We start from the raw sequence: 23,149 nt of genomic DNA, 5'->3' as shown, positions 1-23,149 counted from the left end.
AACATTTATACATATTTCTTACGATAATTTCAGTCCAAGAAGATGAATACATAAGTATTCGGAATCTCGGAAGTTAGTACACTTTGGTATTTCATTGCCATGTTCACAATAAGAATATATATATATATATATATATATATATATATATATATATATATATATATATATATATATATATATATATATCTGTATATATATGTAGATGTTACCACCGGAAATGTATTAAATTTAGGAATTGTATACAAATTCTAGGAAATTCATATAATTCCGAAGGTATTCAGGAAATATATAAAATATTGTTTCAAAAACTATTTAATACCTAAGAATTGTATATAATTCCAATATCGTATTAGGAAATGTATAAAAATAATGCTTTCTGTAATAAAACACGTTGTTGAAATGAGAATAACAATTTTTATTAAAGCACTAGTTATGGCACTCATTTCCAAGAACCCCAAATAGAAGAAGCTGATGACACTATAAAATTTCGCTTATCATAACATACACATTATGTATAAATAAAAGAGACATGTGAATTAGCAGTCAGTCAGTTGTCATATAAGAAAACGTAAATTTTATTGTCGGGAATATTTTAAGTGTAAAGTAATAAATAAAGTTTTTTTTAAAAATTTATTTTCCACCTTCGGTGATTTATTTGACGCAGTCAGTAGGATTTTTCGGGTCGAACATATCGTATGTGCGATTTCGTTTTAACGATTTACCGAAATAAATCGAACACTTAGCTACATTTGCTGAATTATTGTAGAGGATATTTGTGCAGTGAGTTACCATATCTTTGGTCTCTTCCATCCACTGAGGATCTGTTCAAGCCGCTACCAACTATTCAACGAGATCTGGGACCCATATTGCCCAAAATCTGCGAGAATCCTGTCGTGAGTTCTCATAGTTCATAAGGCATGTTTAAAATCATCCTTTATGTTCTGTAAGTACAATTTATGAATTCTGAAGTAACTATTAACGAACTAACTCGAGCATTGAGTAATTTATTATTAGAAACCACTACTGACTCTAACCCGACAAATTCAAGTAGTACAGTAAATAATCAAATAGATATAGCGGTACAATCTTTCAAATGGGAATATTCAAATCGTATTCCTGATTTTGACGGAAATTCAAATGACTTGAATAGATTTATTTCTGTTAGCGAATTACTCATAAGCAATTTCATTGATAGAACTAATCCTAATAATTTCCAAAATGTTTATTTGTTGAATTCGATAATAGCAAAAATAAAGGGTAAAGCTAAAACAGTAATTAATATCCAAACACGTAATACTTGGAACGAATTGAAAGATGTCTTGATGAGAAATTTCTCGGATCAGCGAGATGAAGTATGTCTCAATAGGGATCTTGTAATGCTAAGACAAAGTTCTAATGAAAGCCCACAATCATTTTACGATAAGTGCTTACACATTTTGAACTTACTTTGCAGTTATGTAAACTTACACGAATCTACAGAAGAAGAAACATTTAAAACGACAATTATACCAAAATTTAACCTTGAAAACTTTTCTTTCTGGACTAAAAGAACCTATCGGGACTACAATAAGTTGTATGAAACCAACCTCGTTTCACAAGAGGAAAACGTGCACTATTTACAAAATCCATCGAGAAATAATCATAGAACACAACCTTTTAAAAATAACTCGAGACCAATATATGATTTCAAACCTAATTATCAATCACCTATCCAAAATCAGAATCGAAATATTTATTCGCTCAGTTCCAGTTCACAAACATTCAACTCTCAAACTCCGAATAATTTGTTCACATGACCGCACAACTTTCCTTCACAACCAATCCCAATAAATCCAAGAACTACATATCAAAATTTTCCTAGATCGTCGCAAGTTTTCAACAGGCCCAATCAATATGTAAACGTCTTCAGGCCAAATCCGAACGCAAACTTTCCCAAGCCAACACCCATGTCCATTAGCACACGAGCTACCGCTTCAAATACTCAAAATCAACAAATATATAAAAGGCCGCTGCCATCTATTTTAGACAATCTAAAAGGCCGAACTATACTTCTGAAGAATTATATAACGTCGTTATTCAAGAAAACTATGAAAATTGGGAATATTGGAATAATAATTATGATGATTCTGATCATACTACTGATCAACTTTACCTAAATAATTCTAATTCTAATAATGACGATAGAGTAGATAGAAACGAAAATTTTCGTTAAGAGCCTCGGAAAATTCGCCTATAAATAACAATCCTATCATAATACCTTTTAATAACGACAAATCAAGTGAATTACCTTATATCATTCTACCTGAATATAATCTAAAATTTCTCGTAGATACCGGATCAAGTCGATCACTTATAAATCCCGACTTGGCTAAATACTATTCTAGCGAAATTAAAAATGACCCTTTCGTAGTAACAACAATATTCCAAAAGTCTGCCCATAAATATCGAGCCGACATTCCGGCCTCAAACATATTTAAACTCCCGAGTCCAACAGAATTAAAATTTTATCCTTTCAAATTTCATAATGTTTTTGATGGACTTATAGGATTAGACAATTTAAAGATATTACAAGCAAAACTAAATTTCCAAGAAGGATTTCTTATCACTCCTTCTAGTAAAATAAAACTACATTATCACGAAGTTAACGTTGACCTTAATCTTGTAACTGTATCCCCTAAACAACAACAAGCTGTTAAAATAAAAACAAGTGTCACTCATAGAGATATTATTGTACCTTATCAAAATTTTTATAACTGTGAAATTCCACAATGTCTTACTACTGCAAGAAATGGATATGCTCTAACAACAATATTAAATAAATCTAACAGTACCGTATCATTAGATTTTTCAGAACCATTTCAAGTAGAAAGCTTTGACGAAAACGAATTACAAAACGTTGACCTAAATAATATTGACTCACACAATACACCATTAGACCTTAACAAAATTAGAACGGATCACATGAACAAAGAAGAGAAAAAAAAATATTAAAACTTTGTTAAGAATATAGCGATATATTTTATAAAGAGGGCGAACCACTATCGTTTACAAATAAAATTAAACATGACATACGAACAGACGAAATACCTATATATTCAAGAACTTATCAGTACCCTTTCAAATATGAGCAAGAAGTTGCTAATCAAATTCAAAAGATGCTAAATTCTAATATTATAAGGCCTTCAAATTCACCCTGGTCTTCCCCTATATGGGTCGTAAGCAAAAAATTAGATGCCAGTAATCAACAAAAATGGAGGGTAGTCATCGACTATAGAAAATTAAACGAGAAGACTATAGAGGATCGATACCCAAATATTACAGAACTACTTAGTAAATTGGGCAATTGTCAATACTTTTCTACAATTGACCTAGCTAGTGGGTTCCATCAAATAGAGATGGAAGAAAAGGACATTGAAAAAACAGCATTCAACACCGAAAATGGTCATTGGGAGTTTCTGCGCATGCCTTTCGGATTGAAAAATGCGCCAGCAACGTTCCAACGTGTTGCCGATAATATATTAAGAGGTATACAAAACGAGATGTGCCTTGTATACCTAGACGACATTATTGTGTATTCAACCTCCTTACAAGAACATTTAGAACGCTTAAAAACGGTTTTCCAAAGACTTAGAGAAGCAAACTTTAAAGTTCAGCTGGATAAATCGGAGTTCCTAAAGAAAGAAGTCGCTTATCTAGGCCACGTGGTTACGCCAGTTGGAGTTAAGCCGAACCCTGAAAAAATGCAAGCAATACTTAACTATCCAATTCCTAAAACACCCAAGCAACTCAAAGGATTCTTAGGATTACTTGGATACTACAGACGTTTTATAAAAGAATTTGCACGACTAACCAAACCTTTCGCGAAATGTTTAAAAAAAAAAGGTGCAAAAATTGAACTCAACAACGAATACTTGACATGTTTTGAGACTTGTAAAACTCTATTGACTCACGAACCAATATTACAATATCCAGACTTCAATAAAACATTTAATCTTACTACCGATGCTTCTAATGTAGCACTAGGTGCTATCTTATCCCAAGGTCCTATCGGACAAGATCTCCCTATAGCATATGCTTCAAGAACACTCCATGACTCAGAGCAAAAGTACTCTACAATTGAAAAGGAGCTACTTGCTATTGTTTCGGCAACAAAATACTTTCGTCCATATTTATATGGCCGTCAGTTCAATATAATAACAGATCATAAACCTCTCGTGTGGTTGAACTCTTTAAAAGAACCAAATTCCAAATTACTTCGTTGGAGAATTAAATTAGAAGAATTTGACTATAAAATTTTCTATAGAAAAGGAAAATCAAATAATGTAGATGGTTTATCGCGAATATAACTCCATACTAAAGATACCAATTCATTTTGGAACGATAAGACATTTTGGAAATATGTCGATGAAATTTTAGGCGAAACTTCAAATTATTACAATAACCCTAGTACGTCAAAACAAACGAATCAAACCTTAAATACCCCTTCACCAACTACAAATAAACTAATAAACGACACCACGATCGACAATACCCTACAAGACAATGACGATTTCTCAATGATAGGCAACATTGAAGAAACAATTGCAGAAGACGACATTCAGGAAAACTCTAGTGTCCAACAAAATAAAGATGTAACTGATAGCGGAGATACAATACATTCGAATTATGATGAAAATCCAATTATAGGCATACCGTCGATTGAATGTGCTGTTAATTATGGCAAAAATCAAATATTCCTCAAATCAGTTTTACATTCACCCGCAAAAATAAAAAGAATCGTTTTATTCGGCAATAAACAACGGTTCCTAGTTCAGCTATTTAAAAATAATCTTGAAAATGATGTAATCAATCTTATTAAAGAATATATTATTCCAAATATTCAATATCATCTATACTTCGAAGATCCTAGCCTTTACGAACCATTATCAGCTTGCTTACAAAAATATTTCAAGTCATCATCTATAAAACTAAAAAAATGTACCATAAAATTACTAGAACAAGGACGATATCAGAGAAATAATAAAAAATTATCATGAAAGTAAATCAAACCACCGCGGAATTAATGAAACCCTTCAAAGAATCAAAGAAAGGTATTATTGGACGGAAATCTATTCAAACATTTATTAACGAGTGTGAAATATGCCAAAAGTGCAAATATGATAGGCATCCTGTAAATTTAAAAATGAATTTGACACCGACTGCGAATAAACCATTCGAAATCATCCACATAGATTCCTTCACTTTTGAAAACTCAAAATTTTTAACGATAGTTGATAGTTTTTCTAAATATGCCCAAGCATACCATTTAAATGCACTTTCTGGCACAGAAATAGCGAACAAATTGATAAAATACTTTTCCCATCACGGTATACCAAATCAAATTATTTGCGATAATGGCACAGAATTCAAAAATACAGTAATTACAGAATTACTAGGATTACATAAAATCAAAATTCATTTTTGTTCCCCTGATCACCCTCAATCGAACGGAATTATAGAACGATTTCATTCAACGATAATAGAGCATTTAAGAGTGTTAAATTCAGAAGGATTTTCCAACACATCTATAGAAACTAAAATGACAAATGCTATACTAGCATATAATAATACATTACATTCGGCTACTAAATTGAAACCAATGGATATAATTAACGGACATATTACTGACAATGATCCATTCGATATCGCGATCGATAAACTTCTAATCAATGACTATGTTAATAAACATAAAGAACGTTCTAAATTATTGTATGCCAAAATCAATGCTGATTTATCTAATCAAAAAGACAATCGATTAGAAATAATAAATAAAAATCGAGAAGGTCCTGAAATATTTGTAGCAAACCAAAAGATTTTTATAAAAAAGAAAAAGAGCCAGAAAAACGCAAACAAATTTCATAAGCCGGTTAGTATCAAATCAGTAAATACCAATCGCAAAGTAGTCTCGACGGCAAAACACGGAAAAATTCACATGAGTAACATAAAACGGCCTTTAAAAAGAATATATTCATTTGACACGTAATTATCATTTCAGATTACCCGGAATCCTCGGATTCAAAGAAATAATTACACTTAGAAACCTCCAAGATAACTCTGGTCTACTACCCGTGAAACTTGGCACCGTAAAAGTAACCGTATACTATCACTCAATATTTTATTATTATGATATAAATCCCATAGTCACACAATTTCAAAATTTAAAAAATAAGCAAATACTAATTTTTGATACTGCAATCAGAAACAAAATTTGTCAAAATGAAATAACTAATCACAAACATTTCTTAAAATTTGCGGAAAGAAAAATAGAAACAAAATTAGCAGAATTACTACCTCACGAAAATAGAACCAAACGAGGGTTAATCAATGGACTCGGTTCAATTTTCAAAACTATTAGTGGAAACTTAGACTCTAATGACGGAGAACGTTACGACACCCTTATTAGACAACTTCAACAAAACCAAAATCAATTAAGTGATAAAATTAAAACTCAAAATTCCGTAGCAATATCTCTAATAGACAATTTTAATAAAAGTATTCAACAAATAAACCAAAATCAATTTATATTACAACGCAAATTGGAATCAATTGATTTATATATAGGGAATCAATCTAGCTTTGAGACAACTGCCTTCATAAGAGACGTAATCTTCCAAATCTTGAATTTGTACGAAATATTAAATTCAATATTACAAGATATAGAAAATTCAGTATCATTTGCAAAAGTTGGGATCATGCACCCAAATATAATAAAACCTAGTGAATTGTCAAACTTTTGGAAAAACTATACAGTAATGTCAATAAAGATCGAGTGTCTATAAAACTAAAGATAAACAATATCACAATTTTTGAAAATTTAATAAAAGTCTCCTATTACATAAGAAACAACAAAATCACATATATTTTACATGTACCTGTAGCCTATGCTTTTGATTTCGAACTTTATCATTTGTATCCCATACCAATTCAGAGTGAGAGTCAGTTGAAGGTTATCATTCCTCAAAATAAATTTCTATTAAAAAATGAATTGTACTACAAACTTTTGGACGAATCATGCGTAAAATTAGCTAGACAAGAATATATGTGTCAAGAGATGAACCTACATCGAGTTGACTCCAACAGTCCATGTGAAGTTCATCTTCTAAATCTCAAGACCACTTCCATCTGCCGTCAGATGCTCCTAACTAACTCTCAAATATTATTGAAAAGACTCGAATAATCAAACCAGTGGATCGTCGTCCTTCCCAAGAACACAAACATCCGATTAAGCTGTCACCAACAAGAAGAAATCCTCAACTACATTGGTACCTACCTAGCCACTATCCCAGCATCCTGTCAAAGTACTATGGATTCCGAAGCTATAATAAATAATGGCCCGATAGAAGCTGAAAGCTAACCCATTTTTATCCCAAGATTGTACATACCCAATCATGAAAATGTCATTAACAAGATTCCTAATTTTAGCCTTCCAAAAATAGACCTAGATGACCTCAACACCTTCCGAGAAAGAATTTTCAGAAATACTCCAAATTTTAAGAATTATACACCTCCCTATATTCCAAGCACTTTGACGATAATAATTTATTGTCTCCTAATCTTTCTATGTTTATACTGGGCCCTTAAAATAATTCGACGCAAAAACCCAATCCAAGAAAATCAATCCGAAGATGTTCACCTTCCTTAGCTGCACCCCATGGAAGCTGAAACTTCAGGAGGGAGGAGTTATGGCACTCATTTCCAAGAACCCCATATAGAAGAAGCTGACGACACTATAAAATTTCGCTTATCATAACATACACATTATGTATAAATAAAAGAGACATGTTAATTAGCAGTCAGTCAATTGTCATATAAGAAAACGTAAATTTTATTGTCGGGAATATTTTAAGTGTAAAGTAATAAATAAAGTTTTTTTTAAAAATTTATTTTCCATCTTCGGTGATTTATTTCACTCGTTGAGACAATAACGTTCAAGTAACAGTCATATCGTAAAATATAATAATCTTTATATTACCTTACTAATTAAAGCTTCGGATATCAAGTTTCTAGGAACTTTTAAAATATATTTATCACAAAATCAACTTATATTATTCTCATAAAGTCAAATTTTCAGACCCGCTAACCCCGCATACCCATTGATAACTCAAATTTTGACATTTCCGATTGCTATTTAAACAATGTATAGATTTCCTAGGAAATGTGTCTAATATAATGTGTGTGTGTATGCCAAAGTGTTAGTTTGGTTGGGGACAAAATATTTCCGTAAGTGATTGTTTGAGGACATTTTGTCAATTTGACGACTGTCCCCAAAGTTTTTATATGCCTAACTGTTGTTTTGAGGACTCGGGCAGTTTGGGGACTATCAAATTTGGTGTTTGAGGACACTATTGAGCAAAATGGGGACCACACTGAGCAATTCGGGGACAGCATAAAGCAATTCGAGGACTGAATCGAATAAGAGAACGATTGTTTATTTAGCATTAAATCCAGCAAATTTAAGGATGATTCGCGTTAGCCACTATTCTAATAGAGACTCAATCATTTGGACGATTACGATTTTTCTATTAAAACTTAGGAAAGTGGCTAAGATAGTCAGACGATTTTTGTTATTTGCCTAATAATAAAACCCGTTCTTTCTCATCAGTTCTTGAACTTTGGCCAAAAATTTGAACCCCAAATTGTACTTTATAGCTACGTATTAAAATTTTCAGTTTTAGCAAATAATTAGATTTATATTCTTTCTTGTGACATTCTCCGTCGTTAGACCAATTTATTTTATTAGGAACATAAGGTACAGGGGTTGTAATTACAGAGATATTGATAATAGAGACGTTAAAATTGGATATTTGTACCTACCTTTGCTCTGTTATGATATCATGTTTTAGGAAAAGAGTAATGCACTGAATTTATACTTGTTTCTTTCTAACACATCGTCGCTTATGGACTGTGTGTAGAATCCTATGTCACCATGAAATATTCCTATATTTCAAGAAATGCTGCTCCAAAAGTAGTGCAAATATGAATGAGAAAACTTATAGTATATTTTGTGACGAAAACCTCTATGAAGGCTGTGAGTTTAATACTCGTCATTCAAATCATTTCATTAAAACTTCTATCGGTTTATTTCGTTATCCGTTTGCTTGAAAAGAGAACTGTTGGGTATTGTCTAAAAAAAGTCCAATATTTTTAGCAGAGAATTTATTCAGTGTTTACTTTAAGCACCAGACGAGACATTTTTGGTTCTCATGGTGTATGAAATCGATTTTTATTAAGAATTTTCAAAATATAACCAATAAACACAACGTACCATCATAAAAATAGATTTAGTGACTTGACAGAATAAGATTAATCATATAGTATAAGCGCCAAGGTGGGTATGTGAGGTATTATTGTCCATATATTTGTCGAAAAAGGTAGGTAACTTATTTATTTTGTTACTTTTAGTTCATATGAAAATGAAATTTTCTAAATAAAATTTGAATTATTTCTTTTTGTGAAAATTAATTTGGCACAGAACTGCATCGGGAGTACTTATAATCTGACAGAACAACGAGTGAGTTTATTTGGATGTGTCCACTCACCGATCCCAAGTTAAGATAAGTAACCATTGACCAAACATACCAACAGATCCCCAACCGTCTACTTCGAAGTCAGATAATCATAACGAAAGTTTTCAAGAAGCTTAAACTTCATCGACCTTAACGGCAAACGCCAACAGTCTAACGAAGGAAAATAATTTTAACTTAATTAATATTAACCCATTCGGTATTACTTGACTAACGTTTAATATGACATCCAATATATATTTAAATTGTACCTGAATAATCTAGTTTATGTTTAGAATTAGGTTATTGTTTGTCGGCTGGATTTTGGACGAGTCACTAGTCACTCCCGTTTCACATAACAGCTGTGCACAAGGAAGGCAACTCAATACAATAATTTTTGTTTGGGTTTCATAATATTGTTGTATACATGGACAAAAATTTTTACAATCAACAAAGTCTTTTTGAACACTTTAAACCTTATTTACCATGCAAATCAAAGAAACATTTTTATTTAGAATTTCATGAAAACCATTCAAATATTTTGATTTGTATGTATTTATGTGATGTTATAGAATATACAGTGTTGAGAATATTTCGTGGTAACACACGGTTCATAAGCGACAATGTGTTAGAAAGAAACAAATGTACATTCGGTGTATAGTCTAGTAACCTTATTTTAACTGTAATAATATACGGTGACTTTAGATTGTTTATCTCACTATGTCTCTAACACATTGGTAATGCTGTGGAACCTTTGCATTTTGCGTTGAGAGTGGGACGATTATTGTTTTACGTTAAAATCAAATGACGAACGATTTTTTTTATCATAAAAAGGTTGTATGGGAACATACACTTTCAACATGTAGATTGAAAATGAAGTGGAAGGATAGATAAAAATAGATTTTCTCCAAAATTATAAAACTTCTGGTGGCATATTTCCTTCGTAGGTTTAATTAAGAGTGCCAAAAATTCCTACTTGGCGATTGTTTTACGTTCTACTAGACAAATATGAAAGAATGCGAATAAAAAAACTCCCCTATGTTTATGTATTGTTTTTGTCGATATCGGAGAGCTTTGTTGTCGCTTAGACCGCGTTTTTATCTGTAACGTTCGAATTCCAGTTATTCATTTTTCAATTTTAAATAGGTAGGTATATCAAGAATAAATATATTAGAAACATATATATTTGGGTAGAGTGGAACTTATCGATTTTACAGCGGTTTAAGTGAGTGAATGTCACCAAATGACCAATTGACAGGCATCTTCGTAATCGGTAGAATTTTAAATATTTCTTATTTTGTCATATTATATAGAACTAATCGCATCGACTCAATTCCGAGTTGCATTAACTTCTAAAATTTGGCAAAAAATACTGTTTTCCAACGTGTTTCACACAATATTTTTTCTAATTTTTAATTGGATGTGATTATTTGAATTCAAATTTAAAGTACTTGAAACGTATAATACGTTTTTATTCTGAGACATAAACCAAATAATATGAAGGGTTCTGGAGAAAAATTCATAACGAATTATAATATGGTAAATTACCCCTGGGGTGGAGGAAGAAGCAAAAGGTACTTATTAGGTATTGTGCAATGGGCATGTATAAATTTACAAAAGAACCTAGGTATGATGAAATGAGTAAAAACAGCAAAGGATAAATAGTTGGATTGAGTTTGTGCAAAACAAGTAAAAGAGAGAATGGTTGGAAAATTGATGTTATATGGGCAATCCAATTTGGTGGTCGATATCTCCGATTTTCACAGACCTAATTTTCATATAACATTGGTAGTAAATGAAGTAATTTTTTTCGCATTTAACGATATTTAGCGATGTAAACGTGACAATATCAGTTCAATTTGGTTCTCAGTTGGTTCTCCAATCCTGCTATTTCTATTGAGTAAAATAAAGTATTTTTTGCATTGATTATATCTTATGAAAATAAATTTTCGAAATATTTGGCTGGTTTGAAACTGGTTCTGAAATTTCATAATTTTGAAAAAGGAATAAACTCTTAATTCTCTCTCTCCTGGGGAACAAATCCAATACGCAGAATATTTGTCATTTATTACTCACTGGCCGTTATAATAAGTTTACAAAACATCATGCGATCGTTGTATCAGTTGGCTCCACCTACATGCGTGTGGGAATCAATGTAATGTTGCGCAATGGAAAAATTGGAACAGAGATCAAAGGTGCCGACCACGAGTGAACAATTGCTGTAAACTGTGACTTAAATAAGTCATACGATTCAAGTTTATCTTTGCCAACACCAAAGTCCGTCAAAATTCAAGTTAACTAGTCCATCTAATTGCATGACATGAAAAATTGCTAAAAACAAAGTTACAATGATTATTTTGTGACTTTTGTGACATTATTCCTTCTGTCACAATAACTCGTTTTGTAGCACGAGTACTACAAAAATAAAAATTTTTTATAATAATAAAATGACATTAGTATCATTACCTATTTTGTGTTCATTATCTTTGTACTGAAATGATATGTGTAAGATGTATAAAGTTTGAATCTCAAATTTCAAGTCTTGGTTTGACTCAGCGTAAAATTAACTATAAAATGTAAAATAAAAATACATACAATGACCAACTGTATGATACTAAACATTTCTAAAAAAAATTTCAAAGAATTTCAATTGTATCACTGTAAATAATGATATACCTAATAAAGTCTCTTACAAACTACAAGAAGTAATTCACATATATACAAAATTTCATCTGTGACATCGGAAACATATTCACAAAATAACCATTTCAGCAACGTTTTTGGTAACTTTTTATAATACAGTTTAACTCATGGCTGACAGACTGAAATTTATAGCTAACATTGGATATTTGGTAGGTATTGGGGTAATCAACCCCCTTCACATAAGATTATGGAATTTAGAAGAGAAAGAAAAATCAGTTTCAACCTAAAATACACATACACCCAATAATAACAGAATGCACAAACTCATTTTAAATTTTTTTAAAATATTAGTAGTGTCAGTAATCAATTGAAGGCGCCTATGGAAATGAAATACTATAACAAATATTACGTTGAATTATGCTAAGCAAATACTATAGCGTTATTTTTGACGAAACGACAGATGTTGCCACGCATCAAAAATGTCTATTGACTCACAAGAAAGTTTGGTAGGATTCATTGACTGTCATGCTAGTAATTAAGGAAGTACGACGCATGAGACCTACTTTGGTGGTGAAGTACTGGATAATACTATAACAACATTATAGGGGCTGATACATGCAACTTATTGTTAGGTGAACAAAAGGGAGCTGTACAGTACTGATGATGCTGTTCTTCATATGTAATTGTGTCTTTAGGGACAATTGAAGGTTTATACTTTATACCGTATATATATATATATATATATATATATATATATATATATATATATATATATATATATATACAGGATATATATATATATATATCTATATATATATATACAGGATATATATATATATATATATATATATATATATATATATACGAGGTCTGGTGGCTATTGAATAACGAAACTGGTTACGAAAAAGGGTTTTATTATAAACATTATTCTACATTCAAATGCTCCCCTTCAATATACTACCCTCTCCTCACCACACACCTTTCCATACGTTTTTTCTATTCATCGAAGCAGTGCTGGAAGTCTTTTTTTGGTGACGGCTTTTAGGAGTCCCTTTCAAAGCAGATCTTTTTCTAACCTTTCAAGGGAATCTGATCAGACCCGTTGATGCAAGAGCTTTTGGTCAGGAGTCAGATTTTTTGGCACCATCTACTTCGCACAGACTTTGGTCATGTGTAATTCCTCGGTTAAAATTTTGCTAACTGTTTCTTTATCGACGTTTATGCCTCGGCAATCATCCGAATGCTCATTCGACGAACTGTACGCACAATTTGGTTGATTTTGGTCACTGTTTCCTCAGTTGAAACAGTCATAGGGCGACTTGGGTGCTGGTCATCTTCAGTGCTTTCTCGGCCCTCACTAAAGCGCTTACACCACTCAAACATACGTGCACGAGATAGAAAATTGTCCCAATAGGTCTCTTACAACAGTTTATAGCACTCAGTTGGAGTTTTTTCGATTTAACGAGAAATTTGAGAATGATATATTGCTCCTGTTTAAGGCACGATAAAAAAACACGTTCGTTTCAAACCGCTACTGCACTAATACTATTATAGTGTCGGAAACTTGTTTTGGGACGTGTATAGACAAGATATCTAGATACCCAACGCACTAGTCGTTTTTACCCCGCCCGTCTACGGCGCCCTCTAGGCGCACAGTCTCGTTATTTAATAGACAGACCTTGTATGTATTCATCGTCTGGGACTGAAATTATGGTCAAATACAATATTCGCTCCGAGTGTGACTGCAGCGCCACAGTGAATATGAACTACGGGAGGCTGTCTGAGCTATTTGCTTAATTAATTGATTTTTTCATTATTTTTAGTTAAACCAAAGAAATAGATATTATTATAAAAACAGGATTTCAGCCATCAAATAAAATTTCAACCAGAAACTATGACCAAGGGTAAAAATCTTGTTCTTGCTGGACATGTGAGAGAAATTGAGGAACATGGACGAAACTTTGACATCTTTTTAATAAAGTCTCTGATAATTTAGATACTAGTAACAAAGAAGATGAAAGTACATCTGAAAAACGAAGCTTTACTGGAAATGATCTTGCAAATATTTTGATATAAAAATTTATTTTCTATGATGTATAGTGGTGTAAAAGTCAATACAGTATTTTTATAATTAGTTACTGAAAAAGCAATATTTATTAAGTGACTAAAAACTAAAAAGTGTCATTGTGTGTTACAATAATGTATATTAAAAGAATTTTATTAACCGTTACTAATTTGTTAGTTATCAACAAGTTGTAGTATCAAAAGTATCAAGTATCAACATAATATAACTGTTTATTACAATAAGTTTCATTATTAATTTTATTAAAAGCGTACAATAAATTTAAAATTTCTTACAAATTATCGTTTGTATTATCACAAGTACTTAATGAACAATTTTCATGAGTAATAAAATAGTTTTCATTCCTCACTTTCAGAATATTTTTTATAAGAAATAATTGGAGGCTGTAAATTTACCAAAACAAAACAAATATGCAAAATATCGTCAATGCAGTGGAACAAATGTTGTGGAATTTTATGCAATATATGATAAGTCCTTAACCGCATAATTCTTTTAACGTGAATCCTAACCCTTGCAATAATGTATGTCTGTTGAGTTGAAAATTCATTTTTCTTCTCTAGATGGCATAACCATTTGCACTTTCTTGCCACTTGCGTCAATCACTGTTCTAATTTCTGGAAAACTTTTGTCAGCCCAAACAATGTCACCAGCTTCCAATAAATCCAATAACCCTGCTTCTATTGTAAGCGGAGAATCTGATTTCCATCCTCCAGCTACGTCAGATCTTAAGGATATAAAACCTCTAGGAGGTATGCCAATTAGAACTTTGGCCGTGAATTTTTTTTTGTATTGTGTGTTGATTCTCAGATACTTATTGAAGCAACTCTATTCATCATTGTCTATGTTCTCTGTCCTGTGCGCGAGAAAAACAAACTAACAATACGTGACAGCTAGGAGGGTGAACGAGATGAACGAAGCAAATGATAGACAAATGATAGTGTCTTTGAACATTTTCTTATATAGAAGTTAATAAATATAAAAACTATCCACGTTATTCATTATTTTAACATTGTGAGTACGTAAAAACACCATTACCAACACTTGTAGGAATAACTATTCGAAATTCGGTGCAATCAATTATGACCCTGGTGTTATTATAATCAGGTAGGAAACAATCAGGCATAGTTTCTTGCACTGCGTCAATTTCTGGCCAAAATACTAAATTTCTTATCGCACTAGCATGATGATGTAAGATCTCTTAAAAAAATTGTTGAAATTGTTGTTATGTGAACACTAAATAATACACCGAGTGCCGAAAATGTTAATTCAGTTTTAATTTTCATTAAAAAAATTAATAATCGGTCTTTTTATTGTATATACAATGTACTTTCGTGACGTTGGTGTACATATTCTAGTCAATAAAAAATCAAAATTAGGGAATCATACGCCTGCAAGATCAATGATTTCTTGATCTTTTGTGATTGATGCGAATCCATTGAAGAATTTATTATACCCTTGACTTTTCTTATCAGCAAAAGTTTTTTATCAGTACCACATTCTTTATTAACAAATTTTTTATTACCAATATGTATTTTTATCGCCCTAGCCTAGCGCAGAAAACATGTGGAACATACCGAGTGCAAATAAACATTTGAGAATTGACATCAGAATTTGAACAAAAATCAACTTGACACTCTTGGTCAACTTTTAAAGACACAATCGGAGGATTATTATATTCATTTATCATTTCTTCTAACACAGTGAGCTCGAAACTTGATTTTGAAGGTGATGTTATTTTCATCCGCTTATTCAATAAACGCTTGTATTTGTATCTGAAATTATTATTATGTTATAAATATTGATCTAGTTTTACCATATCATTTTTACCTGTTCACGGCAGAAGATTCATTTATTTTTCGAGACTTGTAAATTGGAGGACATATTATTGGGATGTAGCTAGGACTCAACTCCTCATCTGATTTTTTACCTCCAATAAAATGATCACTACAAATATAATCATATGCCTTGGGAATCCACACCGATCCATCAACGTTAAAAATTATATTTTTTATTAATTTTATCAAAGTATTAATTCAACTGTTTGCAAAATAAAAAGTTTTCACTGTAATTCATTTTTCTTTTAATCATTACATTTTTATAATATTAAAATTTATTCATTTATAAATTTTAGTTTTACTTTTTTATAACAGAATTCCAGAAAAATGATTGACTTCTACTATACTTAACAATTTTACAAAGATTTACAATACTTCGAATTATTATTTTTGTTAATAATAAGGTTATGTACTACTTACTTAAACCTTTTAATTGCAGCTATCCACCGATTTACACTTACTTTTTATGCTAGTATTTTTACAATTCACTACACAACAACTCTGGTGACCCATTTTTATTCAATTCATTATAATTAAACAAAAAATTTTAACGTGGATTTGTTTATAATTTCGGTTATAATAGCCTCCCGTAATGCTCAAAGTGACCACTGCGAACGCTTCAGTCCATTTAATTTCCCCTACCATGCCTTCCCTCACAGCGAATAGGAAATATGTATAAATGTATAAAAATAATAAAATTTTTACTTACAATAATCAATTAAGATTTTCGCTGGTATTGAATTGTATTAATTCTTGTTAAAAATTTTAAACTCATAGGTTTCAAAATTCAATATTCAAATTGACGTTGATAGAAATATTGATTAATTGAAATATTGATTCTGGTTACTAAAGGAGTTTTTATCAATTTTTAATTGGTTAGATTATGAATGACGTTGAATTTTTATAGGTGCGATAAGGATAAGTTGTAGTGAATGATATACAATATTGATTGGTAAATTTATGAATAACATTAAATTTCAATAGACTAGGTCGTAGCTGAATATTTATTAGTTAGAATAAAAATGACAATAAATTTTATAGGTTAGGTCGTTATAAGTGAAGTTGAAATTTATAGGTTCGGTGAGGTTAGTTGGTTGTTAATCGTGTTGAATCTTTATATAATTTGTTTTTTAAAAATGTAAAAGATATGCATAAAGGTTATTTAAATAAGTTTTCTCCTTTTGGGCTTTTCAGCGGTTTTTTATTGGGAACGTGGCAACGAAACACCACAGTGGACTAACTTGGACTAATATATTGTCCAAGCTAGTATTAATGCTTGCATAAATTTTCAAACTCATAGGTTTCAAAATTTATACAAGCATTAATACTATCCAAAACTACTGAAAAACTTAATTAATTATTTAAAGTTTGGTGTTTCGTTGCCACGTTCCCAATAAAAAACTGCTCACAATATAGTTGGCAAAGGCTTCTTTAGAATTCCATTTCATTTTTTCAATTTTTTTATGATGCATTTTTTCATGCTTTTTATCAGTCAAGGTATTTTAGACACGGATATGCTTGGAGGAAATACCGTTAGGTATTGTAATAGGGTCGCCCGGACTTTTCTATGCTTGTTTTAAGCTACTGAGAGAGATATCGCATTAAATGAAAATAAATAGTGACCGATATTAAGCATCTCAGTTATTCGACCAGTATTGGTACAGTACACACGTATTTGTATAAGTTACAAATAATTCCTGGAGTATTCTTCTCTACTTTTTACTGATCAAAATTATTAAAAAAAATATGTTATTGTGCTTTTTGTGTGGTCGTGGTAGTGGAGTTGAGAAAGAATTTGAGAAGACTATACGTTTGACCATATTTTGTAAGGCATTTAAGCACAAGCATCACGATCAGGATTCTTCCAAATAATTAGTGATGCTGGATATCATTCTTACTGTTATGGAAATTTGTTACACTAAAAGCGATGTATAAACAAGATTTTTAAAGAATATTACGTTCAGAAGGTGTTAGTATAATTACAGAGATATTTATAACTTAATTTACAATTCTTTAGAATAATATAGCCACTCTTTTCATATTTCTACTCTTAGAAGCTTCGCATGCTCGATTTATAACCGCTACAATTGACATTACGACCATGTCATATGCATGCGCGTTAGCCTGTACATTCCTTTATATAGTTCTCGATCCGGTGTGGTTCGAAGGTGACCCAACACCTTTTTAAAATATAATGAAAATGATGATATTAATGACAATACATATGAAAAATATCATGATAATTACAATGATACATTTAATAGTGATGATCATCATAACGAGGACAGTAATTAGCACGAATGATAAATATGTGAGTTCGAATAGATGTTAAATTTAATTTTAATGAAATATTAGATACCTACATGTAATAGTATTTTGTCTGCATTAACTAGAATGTTCATATACATATACTTATTATAAATAAGTTGCTACTGCTCATTTAACAATTATTTATCCTTAAACTTAATCTACAACATTTTTTTGTCTGTATAAATAATTAAACTTTAATTTAATATTAATTTTATGCTGTTGAGTGATCGGTAAAAAATGCACCATAAAAAATCCGAAAAAAGGAATGTGCTGAGATATCCGGACAGGATTTAATCAAGCACTTAAAACTAAATTTTAAGCGTAGTTTCAAGGTGTTTCTCTAACGGGAAATTTATGTTTCGAAAATGTATCATTCGGTAGTGAGAGTTGCTTTGTATTGTTTTTTTTTAAATTTATGATGTTAAGAGGACTTCATAGATACTATTTAGATAAATTTCAGTAGTACTAATACAACCGTGCACTGCCCTACTTCGGCGTATACGGAGCGTCCTCAAGGTGGCAGATAGAGGAACAGTCGGTGGATCTGCTAAGGCAGTCCTCCCGGCTAGGTCCGATAGACCCTCTGACCACATAGGGCTAACCGCTATCTTGAAAAAGGCATTGTAACGAAACACCAACAAAATGCCTCGTATATGGATGGATTAAATGGAATAAAACCCAAACTTAGACCATTAGGTCTAATCGGTACATGGAATGTGAGAACACTAGCACACATGAAACAAAGTTGCCTTTATGTGGAAAAGTCAACACAAAGAGTTACCAGATATTGTATAGTGGCTGTGATAACAGTAGACACTACGCAGGCGTAGATTTTTCTGTCAGAAAATCTGTGATAACGTATGAAACAGTTAGTGAAAGAATATGCTCTATTAGAGTAAAGGTAAAATATAACAATATATCAATAATAAGTTTCTATGCCCTCACAAGGATAATGAAGATGAGGAAAAAGATATATTCTATGCCAAACTGGAAGAAGTTGTTACATAGTTACCAAACTACCATACCAAACTAATGGTCGGAGATACTAATGCTAAAATAGGCAAAGAAATAGTGTGGAAAAGTATAGAAGGAATAAATAGTCTGCACAATACGTCTACTGACAATGGAATCAGATTATTAAACTTTGTTACATCGATGAATCTTTTCGTGTAACAAGGACCAGTTTCCTGCATAAAAGTTCGAGTATATATAAAGAATCATGGTTTTCACCAAACGGAGTTACCAGAAACCAGATAGAACATATATTAACTGATAAGAGGCATGATATATCTCGTAGTCGTAAAAAGCAAACGGGGAGCTGAGAGTGGAACAGACCATTATTTAGTTTTGTTCAAGCCCATGCAAAGAATAGAGGTTGAAAAGAGGAACAGGAATAAAGTACAAGAGAACATTTCTTTGAGAAGGGAAAATTTGTAGAATTTCAAGTAAAAATTGCAAACAGTCCTGGAAACCGAAGACATAAATGAAGTCGACGAGGGAAATGAAGTTGAAACACTTTGGCAAACCTTTAACAGGGTTTAATGATAAATGCAGATAATTGTCAAAAGAAAAGAAGGCAAAGATAGATTACTGAAATGCAAAAGCGTTGAAGAAAAGGAAAGAGAAAATTCATAAATGATAAACTGACGAAAGCGGAACATGATGCAGCATTAAATAACTCTAAAGACTTCCACAAGACAGTGAGATTTTTCCAAAAAGGATACAGTCCCAAAGTGCTTGGTGTCACGGATAAGGAAGACAATATTGTGGGAGATGTTGAAACAGTATTGAACACATGGAAAGAATTTTATAAAGAGTTACTGAACTCTAAGAATATGAACAATGAAAAGGATCAAGAAGACAATGAAATCGCGGAAGACCAGGAATTAGTAGAACCGACGCCAACTATGGAAGATAAATAATAGTTGAGGTCTGGAACCTGGAAATTATGACCAAAGAATGGAAGGAAGCAGTGATAGTTCCAATTCATAAAAAGGGGATGAACTAGAATGCTCAAACTACAGGGGAATATCTCCACTGAACTGTAAATATGAAATTTTGTCTAAAGTAATATTAAATAGATTGAGGAAAAATGGAGATGAAATAATCGGTGAACACCGCAGGATTTATGAGTGGGGAATCAACTACTGACCAACTATTTGTTATGAAAGAGTTCAAAATACTGGGAATATGATAGAGTTTTATATATACTATTTATTGACTTTAGGAAGGCTTATAATGGCCTAATAAGATCAAAAGGAAGGGATGTGCTCAGAGAGAATAACATACCAGAAAAGATAATAAGACTTGTAAAAACGTGTGTTGAAGGCTCAAAAAGTCAGAATAGAAAAAGAATACACACATACCTTCGATATCACCACAGGAGTAAGACAAGGAGACGGGTTGTTCCCCCTTCTGATCAACCTTGCCATAGAAAAAGAAATATTTTAGCTTATGCTGATGTGTAGCTTCAACAGCGGACAGTAAGAGTGACCTGAAAATACTGGCACAAGTATTCTTAGAATAAGCACGGAAAGTAGAATTGGAGATAAATGAAGATAAAACTGAATATATGAGAGTGTGAAGAGTTGCAGAGCCCAATCATTCAACGCTGGACGTTATGGGATACAGCTTTAAAATTACTGAAGAATTTAAGTACCTAGGATTTACTATGAACAGCAACAATAAAATAGAAGAAATACAGATGAGGTTAAATGCAGCCAGTAGATGTTTTGAAGCCTATCGAAATAACTTAAAAGTAAACTGCCGTACGAAAATAGAAATATACACAGTCATAATACAGCCAGTATTATTATATGGAGCAGAGGTGTGGTTACTAACAAAACACACCCATAAGAAGTTAATAACATTTGAAAGTAAAATATTAAGGAGGATATATGGGCCAGTTTTCGAAGGAGGAGTATGGAGAAGACTGAAAAACACGGAACTCAAGGACCGGTACAGACGACCAGAAATTATGGCTGTGAAGGAAAGAATTAGAGGACAGGGTCATGTAAGAAGAAGGGATTGAGAGACAATAATAAGAAGAGTGTGGAGAGATCAACCAGAAGGGAGGCATCGTCTGATAAAACTAAGAGCAAGATGGAATGACCAGGTGGGTGAAGATGTCAGGAGACTTTGTGGAGAAGTAGACATGGCCGAGGATATAAGATTATGGAGGCAACTTGTTGATGAAGTCAAAAACCAACTTGGATTTGAGTGGCCACAGTATTAGTAATAGTAGTACTATTACAGCTGGAACTGATTATTTTTCAGAAGGTTTTTGGACATTAGTTTCTAACTTGCGTTCAACTTAAGGTATTAAGTTTATCAAAGATTAATGGACATTTTTAGGTAGGTATAAAGGTAAGGTATAAAGAAAAACTAATAGCTTTAGGTGAAGTGGACAAACGATTGTCATAAAATATGGGTATATTTGCAATATTCCATTCCTACTTCATTGACTGTGACGACGATGCTTTTTTAGCAAGTATAAATGTATGTTCTATATAGCTTCATGTATACCCCCTTCAACTCAATGTGCTTTTAAATAATAATATTTATATAAATTAATAATATTTTCAGAAAAATTTGGGAAGTGTGGTACACACTTTTTTCATGATTGAAATGTGGTTCTTTATTCGCTCAATTTCCCATCAAATTAGAGCAGGGGTGCTCAAACTTGAACTGCTGGCGATCTACCTCAATATTTTTAGACTACTTACGATCGACTCTGAGAGGCTGCAAGTATGTGTGATGCAGGGTTGTCGTACATACACCTACCTAGGTAGGGTGTACCGTAGCATATACAGATATTAGCTTTCTGCACAATATAGGTACATTATTTAAGTCAAGATTTGGGTTAGGTTTAGTTAGGTTCTTCTCTACAATATCAATGAAAAAACTCATAGTTATTCAAAATTGCGAGTTTATTGGTTGTTACAAAACAAAAGAATTACATATGGTGTTAAACCTAACTAAGGAGTGGCTTTGGATGTTGAAGCGTGGCATTGCATGTCCTCAGCATACTTTTCATAAGATGGTACGTAACCACTGAGAGCTAATCGCAATCATAATGACATATGATCGTCAGTTACTCGATTGCGATATTTTGACTTAATTATCTTCATTTCAGAAAATGCAGACTCGCACAAGTAAGTTGACCCAAAGAATGCCGTCAGTTGAAGGGCTATTTGCCTTAGATTCGGATATTTATCTTCAGATATAAAACACCAGAAATTTGTATCAGATGCTGTAGCTTTGAGATGTATATCTGATATAATCTGCTCCAACTCATTTTCAACAGAACATGAGTTCATATTAAACTGATTTGCTATTTCATTAGCTAATTCCTCAATGTTTTTACAAGAAAAAGGATAACTCATAAATGATGCTATATTTTCCAATTTACTGCAATTATAAAAACGCATTTCGAATTGTCCCAAAATATTTGATAATTCAGCCTCATACGTATCATAATTAAACTGAGGAATCCTTGCTTTCAAAGACGGAAAATGTTTCAGATCCTTTCTTTTCAGTTGATCTATCATAAGTTGCAATTTACTTTTGAATGCGTTTACTGCGCTAATCAACTCAATAATAGTTTTTCCTTTAACTTGAAGCTCCAAGTTAACGATGTTTAAGTGCATTGTGATGTCAGTCAAAAATGCCAAATCAGTCAGCCATTTTTCGTTTTTCAAAATCTGAGTGTCATCACCTCTTTCGTCTAGAAAAGC

At 32.0% G+C, this 23,149-nt stretch overlaps 1 protein-coding gene across 9 annotated transcripts in view; it reads right to left on the bottom strand.

Moving 5' to 3' along the window:
• LOC130444929 (extended synaptotagmin-3-like) overlaps window positions 1-23,149 on the bottom strand; it is a 109,754-nt gene that overhangs the window by 32,682 nt on the left and 53,923 nt on the right. The gene's annotated exons all lie outside the window — the stretch shown is intronic.

This window comes from Diorhabda sublineata, chromosome 6 (genome assembly GCF_026230105.1).
Source record: "Diorhabda sublineata isolate icDioSubl1.1 chromosome 6, icDioSubl1.1, whole genome shotgun sequence".
NCBI lineage: Eukaryota > Metazoa > Arthropoda > Insecta > Coleoptera > Chrysomelidae > Diorhabda > Diorhabda sublineata.
This window is presented reverse-complemented; position numbering and strand designations above follow the sequence as displayed.